This window comes from Cavia porcellus, unplaced genomic scaffold (assembly GCF_034190915.1).
Source record: "Cavia porcellus strain 051 isolate PalLab524CR breed Dunkin Hartley unplaced genomic scaffold, mCavPor4.1 scaffold_3, whole genome shotgun sequence".
In the NCBI taxonomy this organism is placed as follows: Eukaryota; Metazoa; Chordata; class Mammalia; order Rodentia; family Caviidae; genus Cavia; species Cavia porcellus.
The window spans coordinates 42,148,945-42,168,681 of NW_026947486.1; the positions used below are offsets into that span (position 1 = coordinate 42,148,945).

At 38.6% G+C, this 19,737-nt stretch overlaps 1 protein-coding gene and 1 non-coding gene across 6 annotated transcripts in view; one reads left to right on the top strand and one right to left on the bottom strand.

Moving 5' to 3' along the window:
* Positions 1–19,737, bottom strand: part of Nexmif (neurite extension and migration factor) — a 258,454-nt gene that overhangs the window by 193,779 nt on the left and 44,938 nt on the right. The window lies entirely within an intron of this gene.
* On the top strand, positions 15,180–15,285 carry LOC111757158 (U6 spliceosomal RNA). Its single transcript, XR_002791526.1, has one exon. It is a non-coding gene; the product is annotated as a U6 spliceosomal RNA (small nuclear RNA).

Sequence of the window (19,737 nt, forward strand, 5' to 3'; positions counted from 1 at the left end):
CTAAGAGTCCTAGAGCACCAAAGGCAATTCTGGGCAACAAAGGCAAGGCTAGAGGCCACATAATCCTGAACTTCAAGTTATACTACAAAGCTACTGTGATAAATCATGGTGGTAATGGAATAAAAACAGACTTAAAGATCAATGAAATAGATTAGAAGATACAGCCTCAACTACAAGCACACTCAGCCACCTTGCCTTTGACAACAGTGCCAAATGTGTTCACTGGAAGTAAGATAGCCTCTTTAATAAGTGGTGCTAGAAAAACGGGCTCTCCATATGCTGAAAAGTAAAACTAGATCCGTGTCTATCACCATGCACTAAACTAAAGTCAAAATAGTTCAAAGATCTAAATATTAAAATGGAAACAGCCACCCACTGGTGTCACCATGAGGAGGAAGCTGCTGAGCTTCACCCCGCTCAGTGCTCACCTCAGTGCCCATGTCCACTGCAGGCCTCCACAGTATGAAGGAAGAACGCCAAGTTCCACCCCTGCTTGGGGCACTTTGCGTGCATGAGTACCTGGGTATCCTGCCACTGCCGCCGCATTTAGTGGAAGCCACTGTGCAGGAGAAGCTGCCGAGCTCTGCCCTGGCTTGGGTCACTGGGCATGCCTGCCAAACCCAGTGCCTCCCCACCACTACCGAGCAGAGGAAGACCACTGAGCTCCCCCCTGGCTCAACAGCTAAGCCAGGCCTTCCCACGTCAGTGCCCTCCCACTGCTGCTGCACAGAGGATGACTGTCGTGCCTCTTCCCCACTCAGGCCAATGCACTTTGGCTGAGACCCAGCATGGTCCTCCCATGTGCTGACCCAGAGGACAACTGCACCAACCCTGGGTTGACTCACTGCCCTCAACTACCCTCTCTATCTCTTAGACCAGGCACTGCTGGTGAAGGTTTGGCTCCCACTCTCTCTCCCAGAAGCTGTAACTGTGGTGGGCTGGCAGTGTTGGTTTGACAGGAGACTTGGTGATCCCACGCCCAGACAGAGGACCTTGGTAGTTTCTGGTCACTATGCACCCTACAATTGGTTGGACATCAACCACACAGTAGGACTCTGGCACATACACTGCTAAGAGCTGTGACTATTGGGGTTAAATAACCAGATATTGGCCGAGAAGGTGAAAATGACACAACAAAAAACCAAAATGAAAACTCAAACATCTAGTCCTTGAGGTGCAAGAACAGGCGACAGTGAAAAGGAGAACTTTAAAAGGCATATACCAGAAATCTCTGAAAAGATAGCAAACAAAATAAAGAAACAAATCCATGAGGCTATAGAGGAAATCAAATTAGAAGGAAGGTCTTATGGAAAGACAGAAATAACAACTTAGTAAAGGATTTGCACAACATAGCTAGGGAATAAATAGATTAAAAAATGAATATGAGAAATTAATTGAAACTTTAAATGAACAATGTAGAAAACAAGCAGAATCCATGAAACAAATTCAAAGAGATATCCAACAAACAAAAACTCTACTGAAAGCTGGCAAAGCCATTTAAAGGAAGCTGAGGATAGAATTTCAGACCTTGAGGACAGGATCAAAGATAGTGATCATGGAAAAATAGAACTTATAAAAACAACAAAGCAGCATGAAATCACAATCTAGAAGCTTCAAGATGACGCTAATAGAAATAATGTAAGGCTAATAGATATCAGTGAGGATGCAGGAGACAATGCAAAGGATGTAACTAAGCTATTAACAGAAGTAATAGCAGAAAATTTCCCAAACATGGGGAAAAAATCTGACATGCAAGTAAGTGAAACATATAGAATGCCAAACAGTCATAACCAACATAAATCTACACAGACATATAATAAGTAAGATCCCAGATGTACAGCATAAAAACAAGAGTCTAAAAGCTGTTACAGAGAAGAAACAACTCACCTATCAATGAAAGCCTATTAGAATCACTGCAGACTTCTCAGCACAAAACTTCAGGTTAAGACGAACTTGGAGTGAAGTATTTCAAGCATTAAAAGAAAACAACTTTCAACCCATAGTGATGTACCCAGAAAACTGTCTTTCAAATTTAATGAAGAAATAAGATACTTCCATGACAAAGAACAACTGAGAAAATTCATATCTACCAAACCAACCCTAGAAAGACTGTTGAAGGACATAACTAGAAAAAGATAACAATGACCACAGTTTCCAGAACAGCAACAGAAAGAAATCACCAGGCTGGAAAAGAAATTAAACAAGGGAGGAAAGTGGGAAACCAACAACAGGAAAATAATATGGCAAAGTCAAGCCAGTACACATCGGTGATATCCATAAATGTAAAAGGACTCCATTCACCTGTCAAAAGAAACAGGTTGACAGAATGGATCAAGAAACAGAACCCCATAATATACTGTATACAAGAAACACATCTGACTCAAAAAGAAACTCATAGACTAAAAGTCAAAGGATGAAAAAGAGTATTATATGCAAAGGGAACCCAAAAAAAGCAGGGATAGCTAATCTGTTTAGAGATAAAGAGAACTGTAAACCTAAAATGATTAAAAGACATAAAGGAGCCCACTACATACTTGTGAGTGGAAAACTACAAGAGGAAGAACTAACAATTATAAATATATATGCACCAAATACACAAGCACCCAACTATATAAAAAAAAAAAACACTAACGGACATGAAAAAAACAAGTACACAAGAGCACAATTGTAATAGGAGATCTTAACACCTCACTGTCGCAAAGAGATAGATCAACTAAATAAAAAGTCAGCAAAGGAATAACAGAACTGAATCACACCTGTGAATGAATGGACTTAGTGGATGGTTGCAGTTTTCCACCTGACTACATGACAATATACATGCTTATCACTTGCACATGGGACATTCTCCAAAATAGGCCACATATTAACTAATAAAACATTCTTAAGTAAATGCAAAGGGAGTGAAATTATCCCATGCATATCTGATTATAGTGCATGAAAATTGGAAATCAACAGAAAAACTTGTATAAATACATAAAAAATAATTAAAAACCTTCTGAACAAGCAGTGGGTTACAGATGAAATTACAGATGAAATAAAATACTAACTACAATACAATGAAAATGCACACAACATACTGCAACCTATAGGATGCAATGAAAGCAGTCCTAAGAGGAAAATACATACCAGTAAATAGTCACATCAAGAAAATGGAATGAGCAAAAATTAATAATCTAGTGCTACATATCCAGCTCCTAGAAAAGGAAGAGCAAGTCAAACCCAAAGCTCATAGAAGAGAGGAAATTGTAAATAGTAGAGCAGAAGTCAATGCAATTGAAACTAAAAAGAAAATACAATTAATGAATCAAAAAGCTGTTGTTTTCAGAGAATACACAAAACTGACAAACCTCTAGCTAACCTTATAAAGAAAAAGAAAGGAAAATACCTAAATTCATGCAAGAAGGACTGAAAAGGGGGAAATTACTAGAGATCCCATGGAAATTCAGAAGATCATGAACACCTACTTTGAAAATTTCTACTCACAGAGTGGAAAACGCAGAGCAAATGGATGGATTTCTAGAAACACATGAACTACCAAAGCTCAACCAAGAAGATATAGAAATTTTGAATAAACCAATATCAGCTACTGAAATGGAAACATAATTAAAAACTTACCAACAAAGAAAAGCCCAGGTCCTGATGGATTTGTGGCTGAATTTTACAAGAAATTTAGAGAAGATATGATGCCAATACTCTTAAACTCGTCAATGAAATTGAAAGCGCCCACTCTGGTTGACTATTATCTACTTTTGAAGACCTGTAATGCTTCCCATGTTTTGGTTTTGTTGGTTTCGTTCTTTACTGTTTTGTTCAATTTTATTATAACTGATGACATAGGTAATTCTATTTGAGATAGTGGGAGGCATTATGGTAACCATTGTTGATCACCTTGTATTATATTTTTACATTATCTATTATGTCCATCCTTTTGATTTGACCGACTCTGTTCTGTTATGTCACATTTGGTTTTACTCTCTTCCAAAAAAGTAATAAGAACCGTGGGAGTAATAAAACCCAAAATGTGTAATAGTCATTGTACAAAAGAGAGGAAAAGAAAGTGCTCTAAGTGATATAACTGCATGCATATTTAAGTGTATAAGGTAGACAATGATATTACTGAGTTTTGTTGGATCATTGAACAGAACTGTTTGCAGTCTCACTGTTTGAATGTCCACTTTATATGCTTTAATTTTGTAACTTGAACAAATATTTCTAAGATGACAATATGTAATCTAGTAACTAGTGATTTCCTACTGTTTATTTTTTTCTGAAATTCTGTATAACTTGTACCCCTTTTCTGCTTTTTTTTCTCAAATAAAAAAAGAAAGAAAGAAAGAAAGAAAGAAAGAAAGAAAGAAAGAAAGAAAGAAAGAAAGAAAAGGGAGCAATCCTCCCTAAATCATTCCTGGAGGCAAGTATTAGTCTCATGCCAAAACCAGAGAAACACCCAACCAAAAATAAGACCTATAGGCCAATCTCACTAATGAACATTGATGCAAAGATTCTCAATAATATACTGTCAAATAGAATGTAGCAAATCATCAAGAAGATTACGCATCATGACCACGTGGAATACGTTCCATGAATACGGTGATGGTTTAACACATGCAAATCAATAAATTTAATATACCTCATTAACAGAGCCAAAAACAGAAACCACATAGTCATCTAAATAGTTGCAGAAAAAGCTTTCAATAAAGTTGCGTACATGTTCATGATAGAAACAATTCAGAAACTCAGAATACACTGTGTCTACCTCAACCTTATAAAAGGACTTCTATGACAAAACAACAGCCATCATACTAAATGAACAAAAACTGAAAGCCTTCACTCTCAAATCAGAAAGAAGACAAGAATGTCCACTATCACCAATCCTATTCAATATAGTTCTGGAGACACTAGCCAGGAAAATCAGACAAAAAAGAGAAATAAAAGTAATAAAGACAGGAAAGGAAGAAGTGAAATTATCACTATTTGCAGATGACATGATACTCTATATAGAAGACACAAAAAACTCTATTAAAAGACTATTAGAGGAAATAAACAAATTCAGCAGTATAGCTGGATACAAAGTCAACACTCAAAAACCAATAGCATTCCTTTACACAAACAAAAACTTCTCGAGAGAGAAATTATGGAAATATCACCCTTCACAATAGCATCTAAAAATGATATACTTAGTAATCAACCTAACCAAGAATGTAAAAGACCTATATGTTGAAATTTTTATATGGTTAACCTTACCCTCTTTGAGATGTAAAACAAATAGGTGGGACTGATAATCATATTACGGAGCTTTTGTTCAATCATAGAGCAGAATGGTTTGTAGGGTCACTTTTTTGAATATCATTCTAAATACTCTAATTCTATAACCTGAACAGCTAGTTCGAAGATGACAATTTGTAACTTATCAACCGGCAATTTCTTACCTTTTGTTTGTCTGTAATTTTGTATTATTTCTACCCTTTTTTTTATCTCCATGTATTTTTTTTCTCGTTTCCTTTTCTTTAAATAAAAAAAAAAGAAAATTATGCTACACTAAAAAAAGGAGATTGAAGAGAATATTAGAAAATGAAAGGATATTCCTTGCTCTTGGATAGGAAGACCTAACATTGTAAAAATGGCCATATTCTTAAATCTCTTAAACAGACTAACACAATTGCCACTAAAATACCTTTAATATATCTCACAGATCTATAGAAAACACTCCCAAAATTCATTTGAAAACAGAAGAAACCTAGAGTGATGTTGGGAGCCGCAGCCCCGAGCCCGGTCGCCTCACTTGGCGGACGTGAGGCCTGTAGTAAAGAGTGAGGCCTGAGGTAGATTACCCCTCCCATCGAATATGTTAGTTTCCTGCTTACCGCGTAAACAACCCGCTCAACAATATAGTCTGCCTGGCAACTGATGATGTTAGCCAATCAGCTTGCCTTGCTTACTTTAACATGATTGGACACTGTACCCGTATATATACCGGTGCCACCCCTGGGCAGAAGTAGAAGCCAGATAAAAGCCCGGAAGTAGAAGCCTAAAAGGAGCCGCGGAGAGTGGACCGGTAGAGGCTTTGGGGCAGACTGAAGCACAAAAGGAGCCGCGGGGAGCGGACCAGAGGAGGCTTCGGCTGGGAGCGATCCCAGGGCAGGCTGTACGGAGAAGGAAAATAAAAAAAAAAGGTTGTCCACTGCCAGACTTTGTCGTGTGTCCTTCCTGCCGGCCGGGAGCGGACATCGACATTTGGTGGCCCGTACGGGGACTGATCACCCCCGCGACGTGAAAGTGGACAACGCTCCAGTACAGAGCTGCGAGACAGGTGAGTTGGGGATAAGCCTGGGCTCTGGGTGGCGCGCACCTACAGGGCTTTTAGACTCCCCTCAGGCTCACGCGTAAGTGGCGGATTCCTTGGGCCTCACGCGGTGAGTAACATATTAAAAAATGGGAAACATGCTAGGTAGCGGCACTAAGAGCGAGGGTGGTTGTGGAGAAAGCTCTCAAGAGCTTACAAAAATACACAGGGTATCTGAGCAGGCCCAGTCAGGGAGCTCCCGAGAGGTGTCTGTCAAGGGAAACAAGGATGCTAAAGAGGAGGACGGGGCTCTAGCCTCGGAGTCGTCTGACTCCGAGGACGAGGGAAAGTTAAATGGCAAGGAGGCCAAAGAGACCAGCTGTCAGGAGCCTAAGTCGCTCAATAAGGAGTCGCAGGGTTCTTTTCCAGCGTCACGCCGCGAATTGCGCTCTGCTCAACCTGGTCTGCGGAGGAGTAGAGAGCTCCTGAGCGCTCCCCGGCGCGAGAGGGAGGCGATTCCTCGCCACGAGGCGGCCGCCTGGGAGCTCTCTCCCCTTTCGCCAGAACAGAAAGTGATGCACGGGCCCCCATTTTCCGCCCAATCACGGCCGCTGTCTTATGCTCCGCCGCCGGCGGGTCGGTATTTTTACAGGCGGCTTTGGCAGGGGGGACGCTTGTCTCATGAGGTACATCCACCTGGGATAGATAGTGGCCCCTACGAGATATTTCCTGTACAAGTAGCTATGGGCCAGGGACGCAATGTATGGGAGCCTTTTGAGATAAAGCAGATTAGAAAACTTAAAAATACAGTTACAACCTTTGGGCCGACTGCGCCTTACACCATTGCCATGCTGGAGAACCTGTCTTCTGGGCCCCTCACCCCCGCGGACTGGATTCAGCTGGCAAAGGCGTGTCTGCCCTCGGGCAGTTACCTGGATTGGCGAGCCTGGTACGCAGAGTTCTCTGCAGAGCAGGCTGAAAAAAACGCCAATCGGGGAAACTGGGGGTAAAACAAGGAAATGCTTATGGGAGAAGGTCGACACGCTGATGACCAGACCCAGTTCCCCGGCGCTCTCTGGCGGGGAGGAGATAGAGAGCCATCCGCTCCGCCCTGGAGCTCTTCTCCAGAAGCGGCTCCCCACCGAGAGGCCGCTACAGGGAACCCTCCCTTCTCTCAGCCGGCACAGGAAGTGACGCCCCGTTCCACTCTGTCGCGACCGCCGTCCTATGATTTTCATGGGCGGCTACTCTGCCAAGCAGGCTGAGAAAAACGCCGGTCGAGGAAACGGGGCCTGGGGATTTAGCTTAGCGGCATAAGCGCCTGCCTTGTAAGCAGGCAATCGCCAGTTCGATCCCTGGTACCAATAAAAAAAAAAAAAAAAAAAAAACCAAAAAAGATAAAAATAAAAAATAAAAAATAAAAAACAAAAAGGGGGAGTAAGCCAAGGCCTGCCTCCAAAGGCGCGGTTATCTATGACAGGACAATGGATGGGCCCGGATCCGGTAATCAGCTGGAACCGAGGCGCGGTTTGTGTTTTCCCACAGGAACCGGGACGAGAACCACTGTGGATACCGGAGAGACTGACACGGACAACAAAGCCCTCGACTAAAGATCAGACCTGCCCTACCGGAGATCCATCACAGACCAACCAATAAGATAAATAAAAATAGCGGTAGCCCAAAATAGACAAGAAGATCCTCAGGCATATACATGGCTTGCTCAATTGGCCCACGACCGAGTCTAGATATGGCGGGCATCCCTCATTCTCCTCCATAAGGTGACAATACACAGCAGGGTAGGTGAGTCAATGACGGGTAAGAGCGTGCCTCCCCAGCACGACTCGACCTAAGCCAGGCCCTACCCCATCCTGCACGTAAGCCGCTGGACTGTTAGATGCTGCCCAGGTCTAAATTTCTCTCCGAGGGGATTTCTTTACGGAGAGAGAATGAGTGCAAGCTTGTGTGCATCCAGGTTCCGTCCAGTTTGTGCCTGGCCCTAGAAAAAGGACGAGGGCCTCAGGGCCTTGGCAGACCATGGGACGGCCGACCAGGGTCTAAGCCAAGGACCTACGGTGGGCCTACGCATAGGACATAAGCCTCTGCACCCAGTCCAGGAAGGGCTACGATGCGCACATTCATAAAAAATAAAAAAGGGGGAGATGTTGGGAGCCGCAGCCCCGAGCCCGGTCGCCTCACTTGGCGGACGTGAGGCCTGTAGTAAAGAGTGAGGCCTGAGGTAGATTACCCCTCCCATCGAATATGTTAGTTTCCTGCTTACCGCGTAAACAACCCGCTCAACAATATAGTCTGCCTGGCAACTGATGATGTTAGCCAATCAGCTTGCCTTGCTTACTTTAACATGATTGGACACTGTACCCGTATATATACCGGTGCCACCCCTGGGCGGAAGTAGAAGCCAGATAAAAGCCCGGAAGTAGAAGCCCAAAAGGAGCCGCGGAGAGCGGACCGGTAGAGGCTTTGGGGCAGACTGAAGCACAAAAGGAGCCGCGGGGAGCGGACCAGAGGAGGCTTCAGCTGGGAGCGATCCCAGGGCAGGCTGTACGGAGAAGGAAAATAAAAAAAAAAGGTTGTCCACTGCCAGACTTTGTCGTGTGTCCTTCCTGCCGGCCGGGAGCGGACATCGACAGAGTAACAAAGGCAATTCTGGGCAATAAAGGAAAGGCAGGAGGAATCTCAATTCCTGACTTGAAAATATACTACAAAGACACAGTGATAAAATCAATATGGCAATGGCAATGATATAGACCTGAAGATCAGTGGAACAGCTTAGAAGATGTAAGCATAACTACAAAGGCACTCAACCACTTGATATTTGACAAAGATGCTAAACATGTTCACTTTAAGAAGGATAGCCTCTTTGATAAATGGTGTTGGAAAAATTGGCATTCCCCATGCTGAAGACTAAAACTACATCCATGCCTACCATCATGCACAAAAATAATCTCTAAAAGGATCAAAGACACAAATATTAAAACAGAAACACTAAATCTACTGGAAGACAAGGTAGGTAGAAGACTTGGAGGCATAGGGAAGGCAAAGAATTCATAAACAAAATGCAAAACTGCATGGTTTTTGAAACGATTCAAAAAATCAACACCTGGGATCTAATATTACTGAAAATTTTCTGCTCTTCAAAAGAAATCACCAAGAGAGTGAAAAGAAAATCCACAGAATGTGAAAGAATTTTAACCAGCAACCCCTCAAATGACTTATATCAACAACATATAAAAAATTGAAAAACATCATGCCCCCAAAATTGAAAGACCTTCTCCCAAAATGGGCATCTGAGATGAACACACTGTTCTCAGATAAAGATATACAAATGGCAAATAAACACATGAAGAATGTTCACCATCACTGGTCATTCGAGAAATGTAAATTAAAACAGCACTGAGATTTCATCTCACTCCACAAAGAACAGCTGCAATCAAGAAATCAACTGATAACAAACGTTGGCCAGTCTGTGGGGAAAAAGGAACACTGCTCCACTGTTGGTGGGAGTGTAGCCTGGTGCAACTACTATAGAAATCAGTATAAAGAATTCTCAGAACACTAGGATTGGAAGTTTCATTCAATCCAGCTATTCCCATCCTGGGTATTTTCCAAGAAAAACTGAAAAAGTGATATATGTGCACCCATGTTCATAGCAGAACAATTTGTAATAGCCAAATCTGGGAAACCACCAAGATGCCCATCAACCACAAAGTAAATAAAAAACATGTGGAATTTTCATACAATGGAATATTACTGAGCTATAAACAAGGATGATATTGAGGCATTCACAGGTAAATGGAGACAACTTGACGCTATTCTCATTAGTGAAATGAATAAGAATTGTATTTAGAAATATCACATGGTGTCTCTAGTGTAAAAAGTAAAAAGACATGGAGGAGTAATAAAACCCAAAATGTGTAATTGCTAATGTAAAAAACAGAGGAAAAGAAAGTGCTCTAAAGGATACAACTGCATGTATGTTTAAGTGTTCAGGATTGATAAATATATTACTAAGGTATTGGATCATGAAACAGAAGTGTTTGCAGTCTTGCTGTTAGAATGTCCACTTTGTATCCTTTACCTTTGTAACTTGAATAACTATTTCTAAGAAGACAATATGTAATTTATCAACTAGTGATTTCATTCTTTTTTGAAATTACACATTATTTCTATCTTTTTCTGTTTTGTTTTTTTTTTCTCCTTAAATAAAACTTAAAAAATAAGAAATTTGAACGGAATCAAAAGAAAACTCACAACTAGGGAAATTATGTTAGCCAACTCTCCCTCAGAAAAGAAAAGAACTTCTATGTAGAATATATGAAGAATTTTTAAAACTCAGGAAAACCAAACTTCAAGAATCCAGTCCAAAAACGGGCAACTTAGATAAATGCACACTTCTCAGATAAAGAAATATAAATGACACATACATATATGAAAAATGTCCCACATCAATGGTCATTCAGGAAGTGCAAGCTAAAACAATGCTGAGCTTCCATCTCACCCCAAAAAGAATGGTCAAGATCAAAACCAATAACAAATGTTGGTGTTGTGGAGGAAAAAAACTCTTCTCCACTATTGGTGGGAGTGTAGGTTGGTACAACCACTGTGGAAATCAGTATAGAGTTTCTTCAGAAAGCTAAGCTAAGATATTCCATTTGACCCAGCTATTCGACTTCAGGGCATACTTCCAGAAGAACTGAAAAGATACTTCAGTGATATATGTGCACCCATGTTTATAGCAGCACAATTTGTAATAGCCATGTCTTGGAAACAACCCAAGTGCCCATCAATCGAGAAATGGATAAAAAAGATGTGGTTTTTTACACAATGGAGTACTGCTCAGTTATAAAGAAAGATTGTATTGAGACTTTTATAAGTAATTGGATGAGTTAAGACCATACTCGTAAGTGAAATAATCAAACTCACATGTTTAAATTATGTATTGTCTCTCTAGTATAAGAACCTGAAGAAGTGTATACAGTCCAAAATATAAGATGAATACTGTGTAAGAGTAAGAAACTTCTCAAAGAGGAAAGATAAATGGGATAGGTGGAAAGAGGAAAGAAGAAAGGGAAAAGGAAAGGACAAAAGTTTATATATATATATATATATATATATATATATATATATTGACTATACTGCTAATTGTATTAGATATTTGAAAATAATAATAATATTATTATAATTAGATCTCCTTTACATGTCTATATCTGTTACTCTAAGCAACCCTTTTGAAGGTAGCAATATGCAATATTACAACAATTGTCAAATTCTTATCATCTTGTTCTGTAGCTAGATTCTTACTGAATTGTGTTTCTTGTTGTTCCTTAGTCTATTTTGCTTTTTTATTTTTATTTTCTGTGCCTTTCTTCCTAAATAATTTGAAAATAAAACAAATCAGGCTCCCTTGTTGTTAAAGAACCGATCCAAAAGTGGTCATCTAGGATGGATACGCACTTCTCAGATGAGCAAATAGAAATGTCAAAGAAATACATGAAAAAATGTTCTACATCATTGGTCCTTTGAGAGATGCAAATTAAAAGAAGAGTGAGATTGCATCTTACTGTTGAAAGAATGGCTATCTTCAAGAAATCAACCAATAACAAATGCTAGTGGGGGGCAGAAGAAAAGGGACCATTCTCCACTTTTGATTGAAGTGGAGACTGGTGCAAGCACTGTGGAAATCAGTATGGAGATTTCTCAGAAAACTAGGATTATAGGTCCCATTTGACTCAGCTACTCTGCTTTTGGGTATCTTCCCAGAAGACGTAAATTATTATCACATTACAGCAACATATGGGAACCAATGTTTATATCAGTACAATATGTAATGGCTTAATCTTGGAAACAATCAAAATGCACATCAATCATTGAATGCATAAAAAAGATGTGGTTTTTTATACAATAGAGCACTACTCAGCCTCAAAGAAGGATAAACTTGAGATTGGTATAAGTAAAAAGTAAGTATAAGTAAACTTGAGACCATACTTATAAATGAAATAAATCAGAGTCACATGCATAAACATTATGCTGTCTCTCTGGTATGCGAAACTAAAAAAGGACATAAAGCCTAAAACACACAATAGATACTGGGAAGCAGAATAAATTGTTTTTAAAAGGAAAAAGGAACAAGGATGGGGGAAAGAGGAAAGGAAAAAAGTTATTATGGTTACTTTTCTCTCATTGCTGAGGCAAAATACTTCACACCAAACAAGAAGGCAGGAAAGTCTTACTTCTTACAGTTTTTAGGAGGTTTCACTCCATACTCAGTTGGATCTAAGGCAGGGTTGTGTGGCTGAGGACCAGCCACTCATGGAAGCCATGCACAGCATCACCAAAACAGCAAAAGTGGATAGATATGCCTTCTTCTTGCCCTTACACTGTATGCTGGCTCCACCCCTGGGCAGGTGTAGCACTCACACCACCAATCCTAGTGCCAGACAATGAACCAATCACGAATGCTAGATTCAGCTGCATCCATGATTGCATGAAACCTGAGGAAGGGGTATCTGACATTAACCATAACATTCCACCCCTGGCCCTCCAAAGACTCATGTACATCTTTTATAAAAAAGGCATTTAGTCCATCTCAAAGAATTGCCAAATTTCTAACAGATTCAGCATTGCTGAAAAGTCCAAGTCTCCAATTTCCTGGAAGATCCAATCAAACTCTTAGATGAAAGCCCCTGTATGTATGAAAACAATATTAGGTGCTTCCAGTATGCAATGGGAAATACAAAGAACTGGAACCAAAGCAAGTCCAAAACCCAGCAGAGTCAACATTAAGTCCAGGAATTTCCTGTTCAGTATCTGAAGCAATCTTGTTGCAAGCTCCAAACAGCTTGGACTCCACTCCTACAGTGCTTCCAGGGATTTCAGCATCTTCTATCTTATGCCACTTCTGTTTAATCTTTGCAACTTGCCTTAGATGATTCACATTCCTGGCTTTTCCAAACATCTGGGCTCCTCACTGCATCTTTGGCTTATTACTCACAGCTTTACAAATTGCCTTCTCCCGGTCACACTGCCTGGCCTCCCAGCCCTTCTCAAATCCAAGTGGAAGCTGCCTTAGCCTTAGAACTCGTGCATTTTCCATGCACCTAAATCCAGTGCCATGTGGATGCCACTGATGTCTCCTGCCAGCTGGAGCAGAAGCCAAGCTTTCCTCTCTTGGGTGTAGAGGTCAAGTGCCTAGATCACTAAGCTCTCTGAACCTGATCATGCGGAACAGCTTCTCTATGTCACCACCATTCTGGCTTCTGGTGTGGCCATCATCATTTTCGAATCTTTGTTGCCTCTATCACCATTCTGGAACCTGGTGCTCTGTGGCTTTCTCTTCTGAGCAAAATCTTTCACTTTTGTAGTCTTGAGGCTTCAATGGGTGGAGACTAGCTGCTTCCTGGCATGGCCCCAAGACATGCTTTTCATTTCTCTGTTCCTTTTCAGCAATCGAGATCTGAGACCTATCTGTACAGTTTATGGTTTTCTGGGCAAACTCACATGGTTTTCTTGTCAAACTCAAAAAGCCTGCTGGGCTTTTTGCTATTGATTCACAACATAAATCTGGCTAAAACCTCCCAATAATAGCTATGCCACACCCTCAACACTTGACTACCTTGAAATTTCTTCTGCCAAATTACTCAGTCTATTGCCCTCATTCTCAGTATCAGGCAGTTTATGGACAAATGAAGAATGCAGAAAAATTTTCTGGCAATCCATAATATGTATCTTGTGGAGTCCAACAACCAATGCAATCTTTCTTCCCAGCAGAAACCTCCCAAGCATGGTCTTTACTGGCAGGCTTTCCATTAGCCTTGTGTTCTCCTGAGCTCCGGCCAGAATATCCCTACAGGATAGCCTAAGCTATTCCAGTGCCACTCTTTTAGGTGACAATTCCAAACTTTCCCAAACTCTTCCAACAAGCCATTTACCAAGCCTCTTGAACCAAATGGTAAGGTATAATCATAGGTACAACCCCAATCCTCTGGTACCAAATTTTGTCTTGGTTACTTCTCTCATTGTTGAGAGAAAATACCTGATGCCCAACATGAAGAAAGGAAAGGTTTATTTCTCACAGATTTTTGGAGTTTTCAGTCCATACTCAGAGTAATACTTTTATGAGACTGAAAGGATGATACCTGAATATAACACATGAGTATCACATCGATCCTGAACTGGAGATAAAAAGTATAGTATCAGTGCTAAATTTTCAGAATTTGATCATCATTTTCTGATTGATTTAATTTTCTTATTCTTATGAAACACATAAACGTGCTTAAAGTAAAAGAGTATGAAATACGCAATACATTCTCAAATATCTCAGGAAAAATATGAGAAATAAAACATGATAGAGGAAATGGGACAAAATATTAGCAATAGTGAATCTGTGTGAAGGATAAATGTATGTTCAGTGTATTTTTTAATATTTTCTGTAAACTTAAAATTATTTCCAATAAAAAGTTCTAAAATGGCCCTACTAAAACAACTATCCTATCTCTCCACCAATATCAAGAAGTCCTGTTCATAAGTTCTGATAAAATGCATCTACAACAAGTAAACGTCCATTGTCTTATTGAATGAAGTAGAAGCTTTCCCTCTAAAATCAGGAAAAAAATAAGGATGCCCATTATCACCAATTTTGTTCCCTATGGATCCCAAAACATTCACTAGAGCAAGCAAGTAAGAAAAAATAAAGAGGTTGTGAATAAGAAACAAAGAAGTTAATCTAACATTATTTGCAGATGACAGGATCCTCTGTGTAGACAACCCAAAGAACTCTACCAAAACACACCTGTAATTAATAACCAAATTAATGTAGCAACATGCATTATCAATACTCAAAGATCAACAGTTCTCCTATGCACTAATAAACACTGTGACAGTGCCCACTTCGGCAGCACATACGCTAAAATTGGAATGATACAGAGAACATTAGCATGTCCCCTGTACAAGATGTCACACAAATTTGTGAAGTGCCCCATAAACATTCTGAGAAAAATTAAGGAAATAACACCCTTCAAACAACATCAAGTAAAATGACCTAAATAAGACTCATCCTAATCAATGAAGTGAAAGACCTCTACAATAAAAACTACAATATTCTCAAAAAGAAGATCAAAAAGGGTTTCTGAAAATGAAAAAAAAAAAAAACCCTGCTCTTAGATAGGCAAAACAATAGCCAAAATGGTTATATTTCCAAAACTGTTACACAGATTTAATGCAGTTTCAATCAGAATACCAGTGGCACTTTTCACAAAACTAAAGAAAACAATCTGAAATTATGTGGAATCAAAAGAGACCTAGAACACCACATGCCATTCTGGACAATTAAGGCAAAGCAAGAGGCATCAAAATCTGGAATGCCAAGTTATACTATAAAGGTACCATGATTTAAAAAGCACAGAATTGGTTTGAAAAAATTATGGATCTATGGAACAGGATAAAGGATGGAGAAACAACTCCAAGCACACAAAACTACCAAATCTTTGATGAAGGAGGAAATACTTTTGCTGTAGGAAAAATGTTCTCTTTAACAGATGGTGCTAGAAAACTGACTTTCCACATTCTGAAGATTGGACTTAGGTCTATTACGTCTCCCCATGCAGGAAACTAAATTCAACATGGATCAAAGATCTAAATATTAAAACAGAAACAATCTATTGAAAGACAAATTAGGTAAAACTCTGGAAGAAATGGCTGTAGGCAAAGACTTTCTTAACAGAACCCCAATTGCACAAGAAGTAAATCCAAAAATCAACAAATAGGATAACGTTAAATTAAAAAACTTCTGTATAGCAAAGGAAACTACCATCAATGTGACAAGATAACCTACAGAATGGGTGAAAGTTTTTTCAGCTCTAGACTAATACCTAGAATATATAAAGAAATGAACAATTAGACTTCCCAAATTCAAAAACCAAATCAAAAATTGGTATCATTATTGAATAGACACTTTTCAAATGAAGAAATACAAATTGCCAGGCTGAGGATTTAGCTCAGTGGCATCAGTGCATGCCTAGCAAGTGTGAAGTTGTGAATTTCATCCCATCATATAAAAAAGTTGCCAATAAATACATGAAAAATTCTTCAACATCACTAGCAATTAGAAAAATTTAAATTAAAACAAAGTTGAGATTCCAACTCACTCCAGAAATAATGGCTATTTTTAAGAAATCAAATAACAAAAAATCCTGAAGTGGTTGCAGGGACAGGGAAGGACCCATCTTTACTGTTGGAGAAAATGTAAATTGATACCACTTCTATGGAAATGGGTATGGAGATCCAGCATAAAACTAGAAATTCCATTTGACTCAGATGATACCCTTGTAGATATCTTCCCCCAAAAGTGTTACAGACATCATATTATAGTGATATATACATATCCTTTAGCAACACAATTCATAATAGCTAAATCTTGCCAGAGCCCTCTATGACCATCAACAAAAGACTGGATAAAAAAATGTGTTTATACACAACGGAGTACTACTCTGCCATATCTAAGGAAAAACTTGAGTTATCTGTAGGAAAATGGATGCACTTTGAGATCATAATGCTAAGCGGAGTAAATTAGACACACAAGTTTGAAAACCACATGGTTTTTTTTTTCATGAAAAGCCTAATAAATAAATAAAGCAAAATAAAAGACTATAGGGAAAGAGAAAAAACTTATTGTAATCCAGCATAGTCACTGTATCTAAAAGTATACCTTGATTTAGTATAACTGTTTTATGTATTTTATACTTTTTTCTGTTAGTCTGGCTGTTAACTTGTATTTGTGATAATTAACTTGATAAGACTTAAAAATAAATAAATCTGATTCTGACTATAAAAAATATGTAATGTACGTTTACCAACTCCTTACAATGGATGTAATCATTATGCATTTTAAACATGTACTAATAAAAATAAAAATTAAAAAAAGGAAGCTCTCTTCTTATTCCAACCAATGAGAACACTGGCAAACAAGTTCAGAACTAATTTTTTTTCAGAACTCTAGAAACTAAGCAAAGACTACTGGCAATTCATGAAATATCTGTTCAAGACACTGCATTGAAGTGACATTTTGTGGTTTTAATTTTCTTTATACCTATTTCCCCTTTCAGTCACCACAGTAACCTGGAAAATCAAAGGTTCTCAATTATAGTGAAAGCTAACAGTAAAGTACAGTGAAAGTCAGCCATCATTGAAGGGAACAGAATGGGGGCAGAGGTCCTTCAAATTTACCTTTTCAATGAATTTCCATTATTTGACTAGGGCTTTCTTAGAATATCCCACTCAAAATGCTTGTCTTTATTTGACATGACTGAGAGCTACAGCAGTTTGAACAGTCTCCTCCTACCCAGGATGTTTGTTGAAAATAGTCAGTGGCAACAATGTAACATCATGGCTGCCCAAGAAAGTAGGCAATAGAAATAGAAAAAATAGATAAACTAAATTGGTTAAAAGGAAAAGCTTTGGAAGGAAAGATCTATATAGCGATTTCAAAAGCTGACATATTCCTAGAAATCTCAATGTTCAGGAGTATGTGGGGCTATTAGTACTCTCAGGGATGTTTGTATGTTCAGACTGTATCTGACAAGGGACTAATCTCTCATCTGACTGAGACTAAACAAGCAGGAAGTAAAAAGAAGACAAAGTTGTCAACTACTTGCTTGAGTTTTCAGGACACAACCCCCAATGCAAACTAAACTCCCTCCAAAGTCTGGGAGATTCATTAATTACAGATGTTGAAAGAAATCTCTGCCCATTCATTAGCTGACCATTAAGCTAACAAGAAACTTCAGTGGCCATACATAAAAAAGAATAGACTTCATAGAATTAGTTCAAGAGTGGCACTAAATTAACAATAACAAAAAGGCTCTAAAGATGCAAGAGAATAATTTGATTTCCAGATATGGTACATTTTATTTAAAATATATAGTTTTTACCCTGGTGGAAACCAAAAAATTCTGATATATGCAAATTTTTTAGAGTATGGTCCATACACAGGGAAAGAAAAGAGCCCAACAGAAAATTGCCTTGTGGAAGACCAAAATGTTGAACTTATCAGACAAACACTATAAAACAGCTATTGTAAATGTTAATTAACAAAAAGAGATCATATCAAATAAATAAAGGAATGTATGGTAATAAAATAAAGAATAATGTGGCACTGAAATTATAAAACTGAACTAATAGAAATTCTGGTCAGAAAGCATAAAACTAAAATGAAAAATTCACTAGAGGTCCAAAACAGCACACCAGGACATAAAAAAGAATCAGCAACCTCGAAGATAGATCAACTGAGATTAACCAGCCATCTGAGGAACAGCAAAAATTAATAATACTAAATGAGTAGAGTCTGACAGACCTGTGGGAACCATCAAGTACACCAACCTGTAATATTGGGTCCCTGAAAGAAGAAGAAGAGGGAGGGAAAAAAAAGGAATAAAAGAATATTTAAAGAAATAGTGAGAAAAATCTTTCAAAACTTTATTAAAAACATGAATCTGTACACCCAAGGAGCTCAGAAAACTCCAAGCAAAAGATCCTTAAAGAGAGTCACACCTAGATAAATTATACAGTGGTACCTCAGCTCAAGAATGCTTTTGTTTGTAAACAATTTGGTACACAAACAGAATCATTTGGCAAATTTTGTTTCTGTTTAAAAATTTTGAATTGGGTGACAAACACAACTGTGGCCACACCAACACAAACAGCCATCTTTTCTAAAATCATAGAACAAATTCAGTTCAGGAACTGAGGTATTGCTGTATATTTACAATAACATCATTAGGAATTGCTTTATTTAGATGATGGTGTAAAAATGGAATAGAAGAGGTATGTGAGAGTAAAATAAAGAGAAAAATGGAGAAAAAATTTAAATATTAATATAATGATTTATTAAATATCATAGTTATGATAGTGTGTGAGAATGCCATGAGGTAAATTTCAAGAAAGGCATACAAAACATAGATAATAAGGAGTACTCCCCTTTCAGGAATGTGGTGACACTTAGAATGGTATTCTGATATTTACCTATTGATCAACACAGGTCACATTTGTGGATACCATAATTCAACTAGTTGTTCAAAATTATTTCTCTTGTGGATTATTTGATAGGATTATTTGATGTAGTGATGCCTCAGTTCATAAAATTATTTTTTTCAAAACTCAATAGAAAAGATTTTTAAATTATCTAATGTTTGGAATTATTTGTACTACTGTCATTCTTTATTGTTATGGATAATGAAAAATGTTCATATATTGATATTCAATCACATTCTCCAGCAAACCAGTGACATATTCCCAGCATTAAGTATTCATGTATAAACTCTTAAATACCATTCTAACACAATACATTTGGTAGTGGCTACCAGGCTTAACAACACCTGACCTTCAAGAACGTAAGTGCAAAATATCAAATGACAAGAGTTCTTTACAAGCCAGACTACAATTAG